The following is a 19,978-nucleotide window of genomic DNA, read 5'->3' as shown; positions in this document are numbered from 1 at the left end:
ATAAGTACATGGAATATTGAATAGGGCATGAGATTTTGTTGGTTTGTCCAGGTTACTGTGATGTCCTGATAAATCCCAGCGAGATTTAGTCCATGAATAAAGAAGTATTTGCAAAGCCTACTTGGGGTAATGGGGAGAAAGGGGGCAATATTCAACTTCTCCATTTGGAGAATTTCTGATATTCTAGCAAGCAGTGGGGACAACCAAATCAAGAGGCTGAGCCCTTGATCTTGGGATCTGCCCCTATGACACTTTTTCCTGCAAAGGATATGCTAAACCTACTTAAAATTAGGCCTAAGAATCACCTCCAGAGAACCTCTTTTGTTGCTCAGATATGGCCTCTCTCTAAGCTGACATACAAGTGAACTCACAGCCCTAGCCCCCATGCAGGATATGACTCCCAGGGGGTTAAATCTTCCTGACAACATGGGATGGAAATCCCAGTATAAGCAAGGACCCAGTATTAAGGAATTGAGAAAAGCTTCTTGACCAAAAAGGGGTAGAGAGAAATGAGACAAAATAAAGTTTCAGTAGCTGAGAGATTACAGAGTTAAGATGTTATCTTGGAGGTTATTCATATACCCTTTTAGTTTATGGTGTATTGGAGTGGCTAGAGGAAAGTACTTGAAACTGTAAAGCTGTGTATTCCAGTAGCCTTGTTTCTTGAAGATGATTGCATAATGACATATCTTTTACAATGTGACTATGTGATTGTGAAGACCTTGTGTCTGATGTTCCTTTTATCTAGGGAATGGGCAAATGAGTAAAAATATATGGATAAAAAATAAACAAATAGTAGGGGGGACAAAGATTAATATAAATTGGGTAGATGGAAATTCCAGTGGTCAATGAGACAGAGGGATAAGTGGTATGGTATGTATGAGTTTTTTTTGTTCTTTATTTCTTTTTCTGGAGTGATGCAAATGTTAAAAAAAGATAATGGTGATCTCACAACTATGTGATAATAATGTGAGCCATTAATTGTGCACCATGTATGGAATGTTTGCATACTAAGAATGTTTGTATGTTTGCATATTAAGTTTTATCAATAAAAATATTTTTTAAAAAATACACCCAGATGTCAAACACAGTACAAAAAAATGTAAACTATTTCAGTAATTTGTTACATTAGTCATATGTTTAAATAATAACATTTTGGATATATTCAGCTAAATAAAATACATTACTAAAATTACTTTCACCTGTTTCTTCATACTTTTTAAAATGTGGCTACTAGAAAAATTCTTATTGCACATATGTCTTGCATTCTATTTCTATTGGTCAGTGATGTGCCAGATGTTAGGGATTAATGGTGAATAGGAAACTGACATTGAGGAGTTTATCATCTATTGGGGGAATATAGAAAAACAACAACAATAATAAAAGGAAATATACAACAATAATAACAAATATGAAATTGCACGTTATAATAAAACTATGAAGAAAAGTTTCTATGAGAAGGAAAATGCAGGGAATTTAGATTGATTGGTCAAGGAAGGCTTCTCTGAGGTAGAGACATTTTGGCCGAGTGAGGCTTGAGAGTGCCTCTTTCTATACCAGGCAAAAGTGGGAGACAGAGTAATCCAGGTGGTAAAGAGCCTGACAGCCAATGCTTATGGATTCTACTAAAAACCAGGCACATGGGTGGCAATCAGGAATATTTGTGAAGTTGACATCACAAGAAGATTTCCTTACTCCTCAAGGTTTGTTGCATGGTGAGGAGATAGAGGAGAAGAACCACCGCTACAGCACCTTCCCCCCCCTCTTTTCTCATCTCAGAACCATCCTTAACCGCAGCCTTGGCTACAGGGTCCCCAAGTCCCATTAGTTCTTCCTTCAGGGTGGGTAGTTTTCACATTTGTTGCTTATTCCCCGTTACCACACCCTGTTCTGACTCAGACTCACTGTCTCTGAAATGAGGGTCAACAATTGTCTCATAGCCAGTTTCCTTGCCTCCAGCCTCTTTCTGCCTTTAATAGCTCCTTAGCAGGGGTGCCAAATAACCTCCCTGAAATACCATTTAGAACATGTAACTTCCTTATTTCAAAGCTTTTCCTAGCCGCCCACTGCTGGCAAAGGAGAAGTTTGCTAGAAACTGCTGAATGTCTCTCTCAACTTTTTGCCCATTACCTTTTTCTTTTATGGATAATGACATAATTCCCTGAGAAGCATTGTCTATAGCAGAAATGACAATCTTTCCAGCTGACATTCAGGAAATTTTAGAGTCTACTCATTAGCTTTCTTCCCATACTTACACTCCTGCCTTGCATCACCCTCTAGGCTGGCATGCTAAAGTAATTTCTGTCCTTCAAACACCAAGTTGCACCATCTCCCAGGGAAGGACGAGAGTAGTTTGGTAAGAGAGCAGGTTCCAGAGTTAGCCAGACTGGGTTCCAATCCCAGATCTACCATTTCAACAGCAGCAGGAACCACACAGTAAATTATTTAACTTTTCTAAGATTTAGTTTCCAATTTGTTAAAACAAGGAGACTAAAAGTAACTTGAACCACATGATGCTGGACGTATAGGCTGAGCATTTCACAGGGGCTGCACCTGTAGTCTTTAAACCATGGTCAGTGTTTAAATTAATGGTAAGCCGTATATCTGTTGCTTAACAGTGATGGCTCCAGTGACCTGACTTACTTTTGTGCATCCGCAGTGCCAGTCAGCATCCTTATATCTGACAGTGGACCAGTTAGCACTGGCCAAAATACTGGATGGGTACACTGAATGTGGTGGCATGAAGCTAGACGAGACCTCAAAAGGCCATCCAATGTAGGATCCCTGAAGCCCCCTAAATGTCCAGAGTAGATCTAAAAGATCTAAAGGCTCCTCTCAGCCCTTGCATGGACTGTTAGCTTTCTTACACAGTAGTATCTAGTTGGTTCTCCCCACCAAGCCCCCATCCCCACCAAAGTTATGTTATTGCTGCTTAATCACTTGCTTTTGGTCATTCTTTACCAGCTGTCTTTTTAATTTTATTTTATTAGTATTACTATTTTTGATGTTGCTTTACTTTTGCCTATTAGGAGTAAAGACAAATGCAGGAAGCTGGGATACTGGAGACTGTGAAACTTCAGGTGAATGACAGCCTTTCTTCTTCCTATGTAGAATGGTCCTAGTCATGTTTTAAAAGGGCCTCTGTTAAATCCTCAAACAATTTTAATGTGTCTTATTTTATTTTTTTTACATGGGCAAGCACCTGGAATCGAACCCAGGTCTTCAGCATGGCAGGCAAGAACTCTGCCAATGAGCCATCATGGCCCACCCTAAAGTGCTCTTATTAGGAAGTCTTTCCTTATTTAGTTTTACCTGGGACATGGTATAAGTCTTGTTGTTAAAATGAGGGAGGTAGCTTGAGTTTTTCTCAAAGAGCGTGTTTTTTAGACACCAGTGCTAGTAGACTTAGGACAAATTTGCCATAAAGAGCTCTGTTTTTCTAATGGGGAAAAAAAGGAATTAACTGCCAAAACAATTACAGATTTTTTGGGGTAAATAGTTTTTAAAGAAAAGTCCATTAATTTTGTATTGCAACAGAACTGTCACAGCTAAAACAAATTAATCTACAAGAATAGACTATGTCTCAAAGTCCCCTAAGTAATTAAGCAGAAGCTTACTCAGATTAGGAAGCTTTAGGTAGATGGAAGGCTTTAGGTCAACACTGACTTTTTTTTTAACTTCTTATTTGGAAACACTTGAAACTTACAGGACATTTACAAAAATAATACAAGCCCCATACAGAGAATTCTGACTTACCACTCCTCCTCCCCTCGAGATACCCAGATCTACCAATTTTACATTTTGCCACACTGGCCATATCACTCCATCATCTTTCTCTCTCTCTCCCTCTCATTCATCTGCCTACATATTCATCAATCCATTTTCTGAACACTTCAGTGTAGGTTGTATACATCATGCTCCTTGAACACTTAATACTGCCATGTACATTTACTTAAAACAAGGATTTCACTTATATAAATATCTGAAGTGCACTTATCAAGTTCAAGAAATTTAACATTGATATAAAGCAAACAGCTATATTCTAATTTTTTCATACATCCCAATAATGTCCTGTGCTGGTCTGAAACTGTTTTGTACCCCAGAAAAGCCATGTTCTTTTTCCTATTCCAGTCTTGTGGGGGCAGACCTATTGTTTAGGGTGGGGCCTTTTGATTAGTCTGTTGCCAACTGTGGGTGGGATCTTTTTTTTAAAGAGGTTTCCATGGAGATGTGTCTCTGCCCATTCCAAATGGGTCTTAATCTGCTTACTGAAGTCCTTTAAGAAGGAACCATTTTGGAAAAAGCTCAGATTGACATAAACAGAGATGTTTGGAGATGCAGAAAGAAAACACCCCTAGGGATGCTATTTGAAACCAGAAGACAAAGGACCAGTAGATGCCAGCCATGTGCCTTCCTAGCTGACAGAGGTGTTCCAGACACCATAGACCTTTCTTGAGTTAACATATTTTTATATGGATGCCTTAGTTTGGACATTTTTATGACTTTAGAATTGTAAACTTGTAACTTACTAAATCCTCTTTATAAAAGCCAACCCATTTCTGATGTATTACACTCCACCAGCATTAGCAAATTAAAATATGACCCTTTGAGCATTTTCTCAATGCTCAACTACATGATCCTGGATCATGCATTTCATTCAATTGCATTGTCTCTTTAATTGCTCTTTTTTCTAATTTGTGGGAATGAACATACAAAATAAATTTTTCTATCTCAACCACTCCAAAGCATATCATTTAATGAGACTGATCACAGTCACAATATTGTGACACCTCATTACTTTCCATTACTAAAGATTCCCCATTGTTTCCAAACAGAAATCTTACACACAGTATGCATTAACTCCCCGTACCTTCTTCCCCTTCTCCCAGGCAACCTGTACTCTATTTACTGTTTCTATGAGCTTGCCTACTCTCCAATAATTTCTTTGTAGTTACCATAAGGCTTAAATTTAATATCCTAAATCTGTAACAACATCTTTTACTTTGATACCTTTCAACTTCAAAAGTCTGCACAAACTATGTTCCTATATCCCTCTATCCCCCACCTTTATGTAGTTTCTTATAAATTACATGTGTGGATATTATAAGCCCAAACACATTGAGTGGGGTGCTACATCTGCTTTTTAGAGGCTATAGGAGATAACAACTGCAGTTGTAAACCAAAAATACAATACTACTGGCATTTATATTTACTCATATTTTTACTCTCACTAGAGATCTTTATTTCTTCACATAGTTTTGATTTATTATCTGTTGTCCTTTCTTTTCAACCTGTAGAACTCTTTTTTGTATCTCTTCCAGGGCAAGGCTAGTGGTGATGAATGCCCTCATCTTTTGTTCATCTGTGATGTCTTGACCTTTCTCTCATTTTGTAAGATAGTTTGCTGGATGCAAAGTTCTTGGTTGGCAAGTTTTTGCTCTCAGCACTTTAAATATATCATCCCTCTTGGTTCCATGGCTTCCAATGAGAAGTCAGCACTTTGTGTTATTAAGGCTATCTTGTATGTGACACGTTGCATCTCTTTTCAGACTTTGAGAATTCTTTATCTTTGGTATTTGATAGCTTGATTATAATAGGCCTCAGTGTGAGTTTATTTGGGTTTATCTTCTTTGGAGTTTGTATATTCATGGGTCTCATTAAGTTTTGGAAGCTTTCATCCATTATTTCTTTGAATATACTCTCTGCCCCTTTCTCACCTTCTTCTCACTCTGGTACCCCTACAATACATATATTGGCTGACTTGATGGTATCCACAGTTTCCTCAGGCTTTGTTCACTCCTCTTCATTCTCTTTTCTTTCTGCTTCTCAGATAGGATGATTTTACTTGTCTTTAACCTTCTCATTTGCTGGGCCTTTGCTTCCTGTTTCTTCATATGTTTTGAATCTTTTGTTGAACCTGGTCATTTTAATATTTTAAAAATATTAAAATATTATTGGTATGATTGGAATTTAGACTCTGAGGTATCTGTTCCTAGTGTTATGAGAGAGGGTTCTTTGAATGCCAGGAGCTAACAACAACAAAAAATAATAATGAGGGAGGAGGTGGAGAGGGAAGAGGAAGAGAATAATATCAATCAATCAATAAAATAACTTCCAAGTCTTTGAAAGTGACTTATGAGACACTTCTTGTTCTGGTTTCTTGATAAAATGAGTTTAAAGAAGAGCTCAAGATCAAAGTGCAGGGGCCTCCCTGATCTTTTCTGTTCATGCCTCTAGTCTTGGGCATGCACTTGTTGCTCTAGGAATTCTCCTGTTTATATGAATATGAATGTCTCTTCTTCCCTAGGAAACAGTTTCCTCATGGTTTGTCCTACTGCCAGAAATCCCTTGCCCTAGGCAGTGTGACTTGGACTTCTCTCCCTTAGTGTTCTGTAGGAGAGCTCTGTGAGCTGCCTTCTACATGCAGGGCAAGTTCTGGGATGATAAGTCCCTTAGGCCACCACCAGCCAGATTGGGCCAGACATACAACACCAGCATGTGAGAAAGATGTTTCTGCCGGTTCTTGTTGGTTGTTCAAAGGGAAGGAGCCTTGAAGCATCTCATTCTGCCACCTTGAATGGAGCTGGGCACAGGAGAAAAGCTGGATATTTCTTTAGGCTGTACTAATGATGTCAGAATTTAAATCAGGGGACAGGAGAGGAAGGAGGAGGAAAAGAGACTTTGGCTCAATAAGAAACATCATTTTCTTGGAGAGAACTCAGAGCATTTTCCAAGGAACATGGCAGACTCCAAAACTCTCTACCTTTTCTTGTCTGATAAAAGCACTTGAATTTAAAGGAGGCTGGAGTTTAGTTGTCTGCTGCTGGCTCAATTTTCAGCAATTACTAATCCATATCCAACCTTGTTTTATCTTTCTTCCATCCACTTGTCCCCTCTTCCAAATAATATTGAAGCTAATCCAAGTGATCACAATATTTTGTCCATAATATTTCAATATGTATCTCTTAAAAATAAAAATTATTTAAGAAAACATAACCACAACAGCATCACCATCCTAAACAATTAAAAGTCCCTAATATCATAAAATATCCATTCAATATTCAGAGCCCCCTGATTGTTTCCTAAGATATCTTTTTTCCCAGTGTTTTCAAAATATTTTTTGAATTAGGATCCAAATAAAGTTCATACTTTACAATTATAGAACTACCTCATAATTCTCTCTTTATCTAATGGTTTTCCCTTCATCTCTTTTTTGTTTTTCATACACTGTATCTGCTGAAGAAATTAGTTTATATCTACTGCAAAGGTTAGTATCATCTAGATTTTGCTGACTGTATTCCAATAATATGATTTAGCAAGTTCTGCTGTCTTTGAATTTCCTGTAAGTTGGCAATTATATATAGAGTTTGGGTCAGATTCAGTTTCAGTTTTTTTAGAATATTTTAGACACATTTTGTCCAAGTCATCTTTCTTTTGAATTTCAATATCTTTGATTATCATTATCTACTGAATTAGCTAGGGTTCTCTAAAGAAACAGAAACAGCAGGAGATATCTGAAATATAAAATTTATAAAAGTGTCTCATGTAACCATGGGGATGTAGAGTCCAGGGTCTCTAGGGTACATATACCCATTACCATATGGAGAAATTGGAAGGAACACAGAGGTCATGGGAACAAAGCAGTTTCAAAAACCTTCAGGGCAAACTCCATTAGATTTCAAAGTCTGAGAGTCATTTATTTTGGGGGCTTTAGAAAGCAGCAGTCTCACCCTTTCCAAAGGCCTACATAGTAGCTTGTCTCTCTCCAAAAGCAACCTTGGGGGACACTGGGGAGACCACCTTTTTCTCAGCTTCACCCTCTCCAGGCATCAGGGCTGCACCTGAGACCTCTGCCATCTCAGGGACACATGCTCAAACCCACCATGTGGTGACAGCCAGGCTCTTCTCAAACCCCAAGTAATGTGCTCCACCCTCTCTAAAGCCTGAGGCAGCACGACTCTTCCACTACGATGAGGTGGAAGACCCATCCTCTGCCTTTGGGGCAAACTCACCCTCTCCACATGCTTGGGTGGGTCCACTCTCCTAGCCCAAGGCTCCTGGACTTCAGACCCCAGCCACCATAGTTCTGCCTCTGAAATTATTTTACTTGCCCATTGTCCCTTTTTTGAGTCCCCCAGTCTAGACTGACAGCAGCCCTGTTTAAACAGGTCCCATAACACTCTTGTTGGCTTTCTATGCAGTAACCTTGGATCATGCCCATCAGACATAAGGAGTTTCCACAAATCCTTCCTGGATAACTCCATGTCCAATCTTGGCTTTCTCTGAGATGACTAGTTGGTTATACATTTGGCCAAATCCTAACATGGGGCACCATTCTCTGGGGTCTCCCTCACTGGAAGCCCAGAGTTTTCTAGAACATCAATTTCTGGTTTCTTTATATCCAAGAGTTCAGTTCTCAGCTTATCTCTCTCCTGTCACATTTCACTATAAGCTGTGAGGAGAAACTAGGCTGCACTTTCCACATTTAATTTGGAAATCTCTTCTGCTAAATATTCAAGTTCATGGCTTTTAAAATCTGTCTTCCAGCCAAAGCCACTGCTCAGTTTTGCCAGATTATCTGCTGTTTAAAAATAAGGTTTAGGCAGTGCAATGGTGGCTCAGAGGCTGAATTCTCTCCTGCCATGCCAGAGACCCAGGTTTGATTCCCGAGCCTGTCCATGCAAAAAATAAAAAAAAAAAAGAAAGCAAGACTTGCTTTCCTTCCAGTCTATAGTAACACATGCCACATTTCTTTCTAAGGCCTTATCAGACGTATCTTTAGAGTCCACATTTCTTAATTTAATCACTGGAAGGCTATTAAAGAGGACTCAGAAGAGACAATCACTCTTCCTGCTTCAGTCAGCCAGCTTTGGACTGGAATGGTTTAAGGTTCTCTGATATTGTGATGAAATAAGTGTATGTTGTATATGGGGAAAATATGCCTTTTTTATGGTCAGGGGATGGAATGTGCCAATTTGGAAGGATTTATGTACACTAGAAAAGCCATGTTTTAATCCTAATCAATCTTGTGGGAACAACCATTTTTCTTAATCCCTATTCAGCACTAACTTGATTGGGTTATCTCCACAGAGTTGTGACTGGCTGCAGAGGAAACTAGCAGACAGTGCCGTGTTCACCACATGCCTTTCCAAATGAGAGAGAAGCCCTGACTGTGTTTGCCCTGTGCCTTTCCACTTGAGAGAGAAAGCCTGAACTTCATCAGCCTTTTTGAATCAAGGTATCTTTCCCTGGGTGCCTTAGATTGGACATTTCTATAGACTTGCTTTAATTGGAACATTTTCTTGGTCTTAGAACTGTAAACCTGTAACTTATTAAATTTCCCTTTTTAAAAAGCCATTCCATTTCTGGTGTATTGCATTCTGGCAACTAGAAAACTAGAACAGTCTTTTTCTTTGTTCTCCTACCTCACTCATTGTTTTAATTAGTGACAAACTTAGACTCTAGGTATAGTACAGGATCTCAGAACATATAGAGCACTGATATTTATTTTTTCTGGTTGTCAAAGGATCTTTTTTTTTTTTAATTTTCCTTTGTAGTTTTTATCTAACTGAACATCCCACTGCACCACTATTGATGTCATCTATGATGTACTGTGGATGTTGTCCATCAACATTGCAGCCCAGACTGGGATTTCCCCCAAATTGTTTTAATGGTTCCAGAGAGTACTCTGGCTAAAGATCAATTTGACATCTATCAGACAATGTTGATCATCTCACCACAGGTGATATTTCCAATGAGTTTAATGATTTTCTGGTTCTTTCTGTCTCTTGGTGGTTCTTTGAGTGCTTTAATCATCAAGGTAGAGGCAGAAGTTACCCTCTAAAGTCAGGGCCTGTCTATTCTGAACATTCAGTTTTGCCATGATCCTTAGACCTTTAGTTGCCTTGGCAATGCCATCACCAACCTTTTTTGGAGGTAGACACAAGGGACCTGTCTTTGGGGCCAGAGTAGATGTGGCATTGGGTTCCCCATGGTGTGCTCCAGGTACATGACTTTGACCTCACCGGGGTCTGGGTTGGGTGGCATGGAGGAGGCTGCTGGTGTGGGATAGACCTGCATTTGTGAAGAAAGTTGCATCTTGGCCTGGTCCCACCCAGAAGCCAAGCAATAGTTTGAACTCTTGATCAGTACAATTATCTGGAGAGGGTATATATATAAAAAAAGATTCCAAAGTCTAACACCCACACATTTTTATTTAATAGGTCTGTGGTGGGGCTCAGATAGCTAGAGTATTTTTTAACGTGCCCCAGATGATTTGAATGTGGTTGTGGGCTGAGAACCATTGCTTTAGTAGAAAGCTAAACTTTCATCATTAGAAGATCACTGTCAGGTGGCTCTTAGCATCCCTCCTATTTGTACACACACTGCACCTTTCCTGCCCCAGCTCCAGCCTTTCTGAGTGATCCTTATTAGTGTAACTGTTCTCACACTTGTCACTCTGCTCCTAATGCAACCCTGGCCTTAGCATGGTGAAGTGAATGATTTTAGGGCCTGTCACAACCAGCAGGGCTGGGGAGATTCCCCCGATTCCCCCTTTCATCCCACCAGACACTCAAAAATCACTTTGGGTTCTGTCTGAGGAGGAGTCCACTGAATGGACATCCCTCTTGGGAGCTTTGAGGCCTTTGTAGCAAAAGCAACCCACAACATTAATTCAGTGCCTACTATGTGACAAGGTATTTACTTGTGTTATGTCAGCTTATCCTCAGCTTTATAACATGGCTCTATTGTCATCATCCCCATTCTACGGAAGACACTGAGGCAAATACAGCACCTCAGTGTCTAGCACATGGTGGTAGAGGAGCTTTGCCCACAAGTTTTCTGATTCCAAATTCTGGACACTTAACCCTCTAGAGGAACTTAAAAAATGCTGATGCCTGGGTACACCACAGACTAACTGGAGCAGAATGTCTAGGGATTAGGGCTCAGGCATTGGTCAATTTTTATAGGCTCCTGAAGGGATTCTAATGTGTAGGCAGGATTGAGAACTAGGCCACAATATAGTCTTCTGCCTCCCATACTTACTTGGAGCCCAAGAGTCTATTGGGGACACATTCTTTTTTCCTGCTCTTCTAACCAGCCCTCACTCCCCCATTCCTCATGTCTGTTGGTGACCTCTTTAAACTTTTTTTATGGTTGTCAGAGGCTCTCCCTGTGACTGGCATTCTAAGGGAGTTGTAGAGGCTCAATAATAGCCTCCCAAATATATCCACATCCTAATCCCTGGAACATGTGAATGTACCTTACATGATAAAGGTGTCTTTGCAGATGTGGTTAAATTAAGAATCTTGAGATGGGGGTATTTCCCTGGCTTGTCTGGGTAGGCCTGATATAATTACAGGGATCATTGTAAAAGGGATGCAAGAGGATCAGATTCAGAAGAAGGAAATGTGATACTAGAAGTAGAATGTCAGAGCAGAGACTTGAGGATATTACCCTGAAGGTTTTGAAGCTGGAAGAAGGGATCAGGAACCAAGGTATGTAGGCAGCTTCTGGAAACTGGAAAAGGCAAAGAAATAGACTGTGCCAATCTTGAGGAAGCATTGTCCTGCCACACCTAGATTTCAGCCCAGTGAAACTCATTTGTGCCTTCTGACCTCCAGAGCTGTAAGTGATGTATTTGTTCTGTAATTCATTAGAGTAGAAATAGGAAAGTATTGCAGGGGCATTTGCTGCTGTACAAAGAGGAATTGTCCACCTGGACTGCAGAAATTTGGGGTCATCTTCTTCATTCTACCACTTACTGGTTTCAGACATTCAGATATGTTGCCAAATACCTCTCCTGTTGAAATGGAACCAATAAAACCAGATGTGCCTGAGGACACGCCTGGACCAAATGGCCTCCTTCATTTCAAAGATGAATTCCCTGCCCTAGACTTGTTCCTTTGACTCAGTTCAACTGAGAACTTCCATAGTGGGCCACTTTCCCCCACTGTTGAGCCTGGCTTTATATCCCATCACCTGGGTTATTTGATGATTTGCTGAAATAATTTTGCTGCTTTGTTTACTTATCATAGGCAACTTTAAAAGTGAAGAGTCGTTATTTTTAGGTTGGGCCTTTTTTTTTTTTTGATTAATTAAAAACAAAGAATGAGATAGAAATTTCTTGACATGAAGAGACTGAGTGACAGAAGAGCTATTCTGTAGCCTCTTCTACTTCAACAGAAATTACACAATGTCCAGATATAACTACCCTGGATTCAGCCACTGCTTGTGTAATTTTTTTTTCATAAACTGGATTTGAGGATGAGCTCCCACCCCTCCTCAACCATTTCCATTATTTTATGGTAGACATGGATCATTATGTCCCACAATCAGCCATTTATTTAAAAAAAACAGGAAGTATTCTAGACTTTTAATATGATTGTGCCTAGGGCAAATATGACTGGCTGTGATAACATCCAATCATAAGCCCTTTGACAAAAGGCTTTTGTCAAAAAACTCATATTTTGATGTTAAGGGAGTGTCACTAAGAGTCTCCTAGAACAGTGATTTTTCAGAGGGAGGGAGCGATTTTGTCCTTTGGAGGACAGTTATCAATTCTTGTAAGTATTTTGATTGTCACAATTGGGAGGAAGGTGCTACCAACATCTAGTAGGCAGAGGCCATGGATGCTGCTGAATATATTACAGGGCACAATATGATGCACAGGATGGTCCCCGACAACAAGTAGTTATCTGGCCCAAAATGTCAGTAGTGCTTCTGTTGATCTCCTTTCCCTGATGCCACAAGGTCCCTTTTGTCGCAAGTTAGGGTCCAAGGGCTATTCTGGGTCATCACCAAGGCTGGATAGGATTAGATGAATACAGTGGGAAAGATCTGACCCCACAGCTGAACCTGCCCCAAGGACAAAGGAGGAGGAAGGAGGTAGGCCAGGGGGAGGGAGGAGGTAGAGAAGGAAATGGGGGACCAGAATTTTTTTTAGAGGAAAGTCAGGCTTGAATGAATTTCATGGAGTAGCCTCATGGAGGAAAGTATTCCACCAGTGGGCAAAAGAACCTGAGGGCTGGAGTAAACTGGATGTTGCCTAGAAGTTTCAGAACTTCAGAGATTTATTAACTTCAGCTGCAAATCATTTATTTCCTATAGTTGGTGCTCTGGGCTCTCATAGATTTATGCTTGGTCTTCCACCCAACTACACACATGCAAAAGTTCAATTTTGGAATATGATCTGGTCCTTCCCAAGGTGGCATGCATATTCTGGGAGACAATTTGTTTAGAACCCTGGCAGATTGCTGCCGACCTTCTGAGAATTGGTTGTGTGCAGCAGAAGAGAGAAAAGGTAGGGAAAGAGCAGAATTGCAGGAAGTTGGGTAAAAAAAGAGCAGAGGAGGCTGTGATGTGAGAACTGGGTGATGGGGATTGTTCTAATTTGCTAGCTGCTGGAATGCAATATACCAGAAAAAGAATGGCTTTTAAAAAGGAGAATTTAATAAGTTGCTAGTTTACAGTTCTAAGGCCAAGAAAATGTCCCAATTAAAACAAGTCTATAGAAATGTCCAATCTAAGGCATCCTGGGAAAGATACCTTGTTTCAAGAAGGCCAATGAAGTTCAGGGTCTCTTCTCTCTCAAGTGAGAAGGCACATGATGAACATAGTCAGGGTTCTTCTATCATCTGGAAGGGCACATGGCAAACACAGCATCATCTGCTAGCTTCTTCTCCTGGCTACCTGTTTCACAAAGCTCCCAGGGTGGCATTTTCCTTCTCCAAAGGTCGCTGGCTGGTGGACTCTGCTTCTCGTGGCTATGTTGTTCTGCCTTGTTCTCTCTGAATCTCTTTCACTCCCCAAAGAGTTTTCTCTTTTATAGGACTTCAGAAACTAATCAAGATACACCCAAATGGGTGGAGATATGTTGTCACCTAATCCAACTTTACAACCACTCTTGATTAAATCACATCTCCAGGAAGATGATCTAATTACAGTTTCAACCATACAGCATTGAATAGGGTTTAGAAGAAACAGCTGCCTTTACAAAATGGGATTAGGATTAAAACCCTAGGCTTTTTTAGGGTACATATATCATTTCAAACCAGCACAATATGCGTCAAGCCTTTCTTTTAAATAAAAGAAACACAATATCACAGTTTAATATTGTGTTGATCATGCTTCAGAAATTTTCCTTTCTGTTCCTTCCAGTCTCTCTTATATTTTTATGTTCAATATTTTTACATACACAATGGAAGGTATCATTTACGGTTCTTTAAAAACAGTACATATGTTATATCAAACTATACTATTGGTCTACAACTTGCATTTTTAACTCAATGAAATACTTTAAAGTCTATCCCTGTTACTAAAGATCTGATTACTTTTAAAATCTTTTAACTGTAGTAATGTGTTCTATTGTATGTATGTTACTTTATGTTACATAGCCATTTCTCTACTGATGGGGATACAAATTATTTCCAATTTCATGTTACTACAGCAATATGGCAATGAACATTTTTTTTCTTGACACATCCTAAGGAACATATTTTCTGGGGGATAAACAACAAGTGAAATTCCTGGATTGTGGGGTATGTACACTTTCAATTATCCTAGCTATACCAACTTGCTTGGCAATGTAGTAATGCCAATTTACACTTCTATAACTTGTGTATAAGTGTTCCTATTTCACCATATGCACCCCAAAATTTAGCATTATAGATTGCTTTTAAATTTGATGATCTAATAGGTGGAAAATAATATCACTTTGCTTTTAATTTGGTTTTCTTTGATTTCTAGTGAAGTTGAGTATCTTTTCATATAATTACTGATGATGAGTTTTGTTTTGTGTTGAATTGTCTGTTCTTATTCTTTCCCAATGGTGTGTTTGTGTGTGTAAGAATGGTAGTTTTTGTTGTTGTTGTTGTTGTTTTGATTTTTTTGCATGAACAGACACCAGGAATCGGACCTGGGTCTCTGGCATGACAAGTGAAACTCTGCCACTGAGCCACCGTGGCCTACCCAGGAGTGGCAATGCTTATTTTTCTGATAGATTCCTAGTCCAAAAATTAAATTTTTATCACGTTATTTGTCAGATTTATTGTAAATGTTGTTTCTCTGTTTGTCAAGGGTTTTTCAACTTTATTATGGTACTCTTCAGGTAAAAGTTTGAATCCCACATGGGTTTGATCCCATTTTTTACCTGCATGACCTTAAAAATATGAATCTCTAGCTTTAATTTAATTTCTTCATCTATAGAATGGGGAGTGATAATAGCATTTATCCCAGAGATTTGTTGTGAGATATAAATGAGTTAAAATGCTGAGCACTTATTTGGAATGTTATCAGAAAACAATCAACAAATGTTAGCAACTATTTTGACTTATAGAAGTTTTCCTTTTTTTTTTTTTTTTAATTTTTGAACATTTCCATTACTCCAAAAGAAAATAAAAATAAAGTACAAAGAACACCCAAAACATCCCATCTCCCCTATTGTTTATTTATTTGTTGTCTTTTTCTTTCTTAATTATCTGTCCCTACACTGGATAAAAGGAGTATTAGTCACAAAGTTTTCACAATCACACAGATAGACTTTAAAAGCTCATAGTTTTTCATACATCTTCAAGAAACAAGGTTATTGGATTACAGTTCAACAGTTTCAGGTATTTCCCTCTAAAACTTCAGTATGCCAAAAACTGAAAAGAGAAATCAATACACTTCGTAAGAATAACCTCCAGAATGATCTCTCAGCTCTATTCAAAGTCTCACAGCCACTGAAACTTTATTTTGATTCATTTCTCTTTCCCCTTTTGGTAAAAGAAGACTTCTCAATCCCAGGGCCAGACCCATCCTCAGGAATCATGTCCCACATTGCCAGGGAGATTTATAATCCTGGGAGTCATGTCCCATGTAGCGGGGAGGGCAGTGAGTTCACCTACAGAGTTGTCCTAGAGAAAGATGCCACATTTGAGCAACAAAAGAAGTTCTCTGGGGATGACTCTTGGGCAAAATCATAAGTAGGCTTAGCATCTTCCCTTGCAGGAATAACTTGCATAAGGGCAAGCCTCAAGATCGAGGGCCTAGTCCATCAAGCTGCAGTTTCTAATGCTTGTGAAAATATCAAGTCTTCCCCAGATGTGAAAGTTCAATGTTTCACCTTTTTCCCCAGTTGCTTGAGGGGACTTTGTAAATACTTTTTAATCTTCTGGCAGATTACTCTAAGATGTATCTGGGTATCACACCAACCTCTACAGAATAACAAGATCTCACTAGCTATTCAAGTTTCTGTGTAGTAATGGTGCTCAAATAAGCTGACTACACAAGTAGTGGGTTACAGAAAATATAAGTTTTCACCAAATAAATATCTCTTCCTTTGATTTCCCACAGAATATGACATTTTAAAATACAGTCAATATCATCCTTTACCCTTTAGTCTGATTTAGTTTAGTCCTACCCAGATTAGTTTTATTCGTATCTCTAGTTCAATCTGATCAGTTTTTCAACTTTTTAAACAGTTCCTATATGGGTTACTGCTGACTTTCATAGGTTCAGAGCTCTAACTCTGAGTCTCAGGTGTCACATAAATACCTGAAGTTTCTGGGAAAGACCATGTTACATACAAACAATTCAGTATCTCAGTATTTAGAATTTAGAACTGTAAAAGTTTATGATCTAGAACCCTTTACAAGAAGACCCAACCTGATAGCCCATGCTCTTGACTTTAGTTTACTGAATTTTTATTTTATCATTAGCCCATATGATTGAGGCATGTTAATATTTGACTTTTTGTTCCTGACATTTCATTCAGCATACAGCTCTTAAGGTTCATTCATCTAGTTGCTTGCCTCACAATTTCATTTCTTTTTGTGGCCACTCAGTAGCCCATTGTATGTATATACCTTAGTTCCCCCTTCCATTCCTCAGTTGTTGTACCCTTACGCAAAATCCATCCATTGGGAATCACAAACTATGCTGCCAGAAATTCCAGTGTGTAAAGGTCCAGTCATGTTCCCACACTCAGTTCCTCCAGGTATACACAGAGCAACGGGGTTTCAGTATCATATGACAACCCTACCCCTAGCCTCCTATGGAACTACCACACTGCCCTCCAAGGAGATAGAGCTCTCATTTCCCTACCAACAGTGAATAGGTACATCTGTCTCTCTCCACGTTCTCTCTAGCACTTGTTTTTCTCCATTCGTTTTTAAACAGTTTTATTCACACATCATACAATCCAGACAAATTGTATAGACATGCCTTCGCCACCATTCCTCTACCTGAAGATATTTCCTTTTCTTCCACAAAAATCCATACCCCTTTCCCAATCCGCTTGCCCACTGACATTCAGTTTTGGCATAATGCTTTTGTTACATTCAGTGGAGGCATTTTACAATGTTACTGATGACACTGGACCCTAGCTTACATTGACTGCAATTTTTCCCATATACCGTTTATTTTCAACACCCTGCAATACTAACGTTCATTTGTTATCCCTCATGTCTTTTGCCTATTTTTACTATTGGGGTGTTTGTTTTTCTGTTATTGATTTTTAAGATTTAACATCCTTTTTTCTGTCATATGTGCTGTATCCGAGGTATCTTTGGCCTTTCAATTTTGGTTGTGCTGCCTTGAGAACACAGAATTTTTAAAAGTTTATAGTATAAATAATATGTATTTGTATATATGAAAAAAACAAAACTGTAAATTTTGATGTGGTCAAATTTGTTAAACAATTCTTTCATGATTTTGTTTTCTGTATCTTGCTATTCTTTTCTAATCCAAAATCATAGGATATTTTCCAACATTTTCTTATAAAAATATTTAAGATTGGGCTCTCATAATTAGACATTTAATCAACCAGGAATTTATTTTTAATCTGGTAGGAGGTAGGGACTAGTGTAACTTTTTTCTATGACTAGAAAATTCGTGATTAAAAAATAATTAATTTTCCCCCGATTAGTAATTTGTAATAATGTCATTTCCATCATGTGCCAACTTCTCACATATGTATAGGTTCCAGTTATATTTTCTATTGTTTCCTACTCCAGTGAATGCAATACCTACTAAATGTTCTCACCATTATGAATTTATTTGTCTTGTTCCTTACGTTTTGACAGCTCTTCACTTTTAGTGCCATCTTTCAAAATCCTACACATACTTCAAGGTCCAGCTGAAATTGCCCTTAATGTCTTCCAGGATCCCGTCTCACTGCTCTCGACCTCCCTTGTATTGAATGAAAGCCTCACAGCACCTACAGTATTTTATTCCTTTACCATACATCTCAGCTAATATCTTTGATTGTATAGAGATTACTGCTTTCATCTTTTTGTCCTGCTGGACTGTAAACCCTTCAGTCTTCCTGTGGGAGACAGAATAATGCACCCTCTCCAAAGAATGCCCTAATTCCCAGAATTTGTTAATAGATTACCTTACATGGTAAAAGGGACTTTGTAGGTATGATGAAGGTCTTTGTGATAAGATTATCCCAGATTATCCAGGTAGGCCCATTTAATCACACAAGCCCCTAAAATTGAACAACCTTTACCGGCTGAGGTCAGATTCAGAGGAAGATGTAACTATGGAAGAATTGTCAGAGAGTTGCAACATTGCTGGCTTTTAAAACAGAGAAAGGGACCATGAACCAAGGAATGTGAGTGGCCCCTAAGTGATGGAAAAAGCAGGTTTGGCGGTTGGGACCCAGAAGTTGGCCTGTTTGCAGAAAAAAAAAAGAAAAAGCAGGGAAACAGATTCCCCTAGAGCCTTTAAAGAGTATAGTGATAGCCCTGTAAGCACTTTGATTTTAGCCTAGTGAATCCCATGTTGGACTTCTGACCCACAGAATTGTAAGATAATACATTTGTGATGTTAAAATCCACTAAATTTGTGGTAATTTGTTACAGCAGCAACAGGAAACAGATAGGCTTACCATGGAGTCCTCTGTAACTTGAAGATCTTTACATATATATGAAGTGCTCAATCACTATTCTTTAACTAAATTGAATCATGAAGCAACAGGAAGCTTGGAACTATGGAATGACTGCTTTAGGTTCTTACTATGTTACTAATGATCAGCCTGATGCTCATTTCTAGAATCAGACTTTTGTCAGCTCACAGAAAATTAAGTCATTGCAGACTATTGAGTCCAGTTTTCCTTGTTGTTGGCAGCCCTTGACTTGACAACACTGGCTGTGTGTGAAGCTTTTCTTCCTTTACATGTGCTGACAGCTGTATGGCAGACACCCTTCACCTGTTATGTCCAGTCAACCCACTGGTGCTGGATAAAGGCTGCTTCATAGAGCTGTTAGCAAACCTTTTCAAGTCTTTGCCTTATCTAGGGGAACTGCATGGGGTATGGAATGACACACATAAGGACCTTGGAATCCTGGCTTTGGACTGAAATAACTCTGTGAGTTAGAGAGTTCACTAAATTATTATCTTGAAGATAATAATATCTCCTTGAACTGTCTAAGAGATTAAATAAACATCCAGAATGACATATGGAACTCTAAACTTTAAAATATCAGATTGGCTTTATTTTTTATGACATAGGTTTTTGGGTTGCCTCACCCCAGTTCTATCTGTCATTCTGGGCATTTGGTTAAGATGTTTGGATGTTTAGCCCACATAGCATGAATGGCTTTATTTGCTTAATAAGTGAGAAAGTTTGGTGGTGTCAACAAGAGGCAGATTTAGAAGAGATTAAAAGGAAATGAGATAAGTAAATAAAATGAAATAAAGAGTTTCTTCAGATTGAACCAGATTGTCACTTAGGCCTCAGGGTTAGCTGCTGAGTCACCCATCTCTGCCCACATTGGAGACCTGCTATAAACGAGCTCATCAGGGCTTATGACTCTGATGGGAGACAAATGGGCACTGGTTATGGTGATGGGGAAGTCATATCTAAATCTTAGTGTCTTAGTGCCACTTAGTGCCACTCTGTTTTTATCCAATCCTTCTAAGGCATTGTATCTCAAATTTTGAGAATACATGACATTCAATGGAGAATATTTGTTAAAAATTTAGACTCTTG

General features: G+C 38.9%; 1 pseudogene; it reads right to left on the bottom strand.

Moving 5' to 3' along the window:
* Positions 1-9,560: 9,560 nt before the first annotated feature.
* Positions 9,561-10,047, bottom strand: LOC143647644 (large ribosomal subunit protein uL11 pseudogene; annotated as a pseudogene).
* Between the last annotated feature and the right edge of the window lie 9,931 nt (positions 10,048-19,978).

Source organism: Tamandua tetradactyla, chromosome 10, assembly GCF_023851605.1.
Source record: "Tamandua tetradactyla isolate mTamTet1 chromosome 10, mTamTet1.pri, whole genome shotgun sequence".
Lineage (NCBI taxonomy): Eukaryota > Metazoa > Chordata > Mammalia > Pilosa > Myrmecophagidae > Tamandua > Tamandua tetradactyla.
This window is presented reverse-complemented; position numbering and strand designations above follow the sequence as displayed.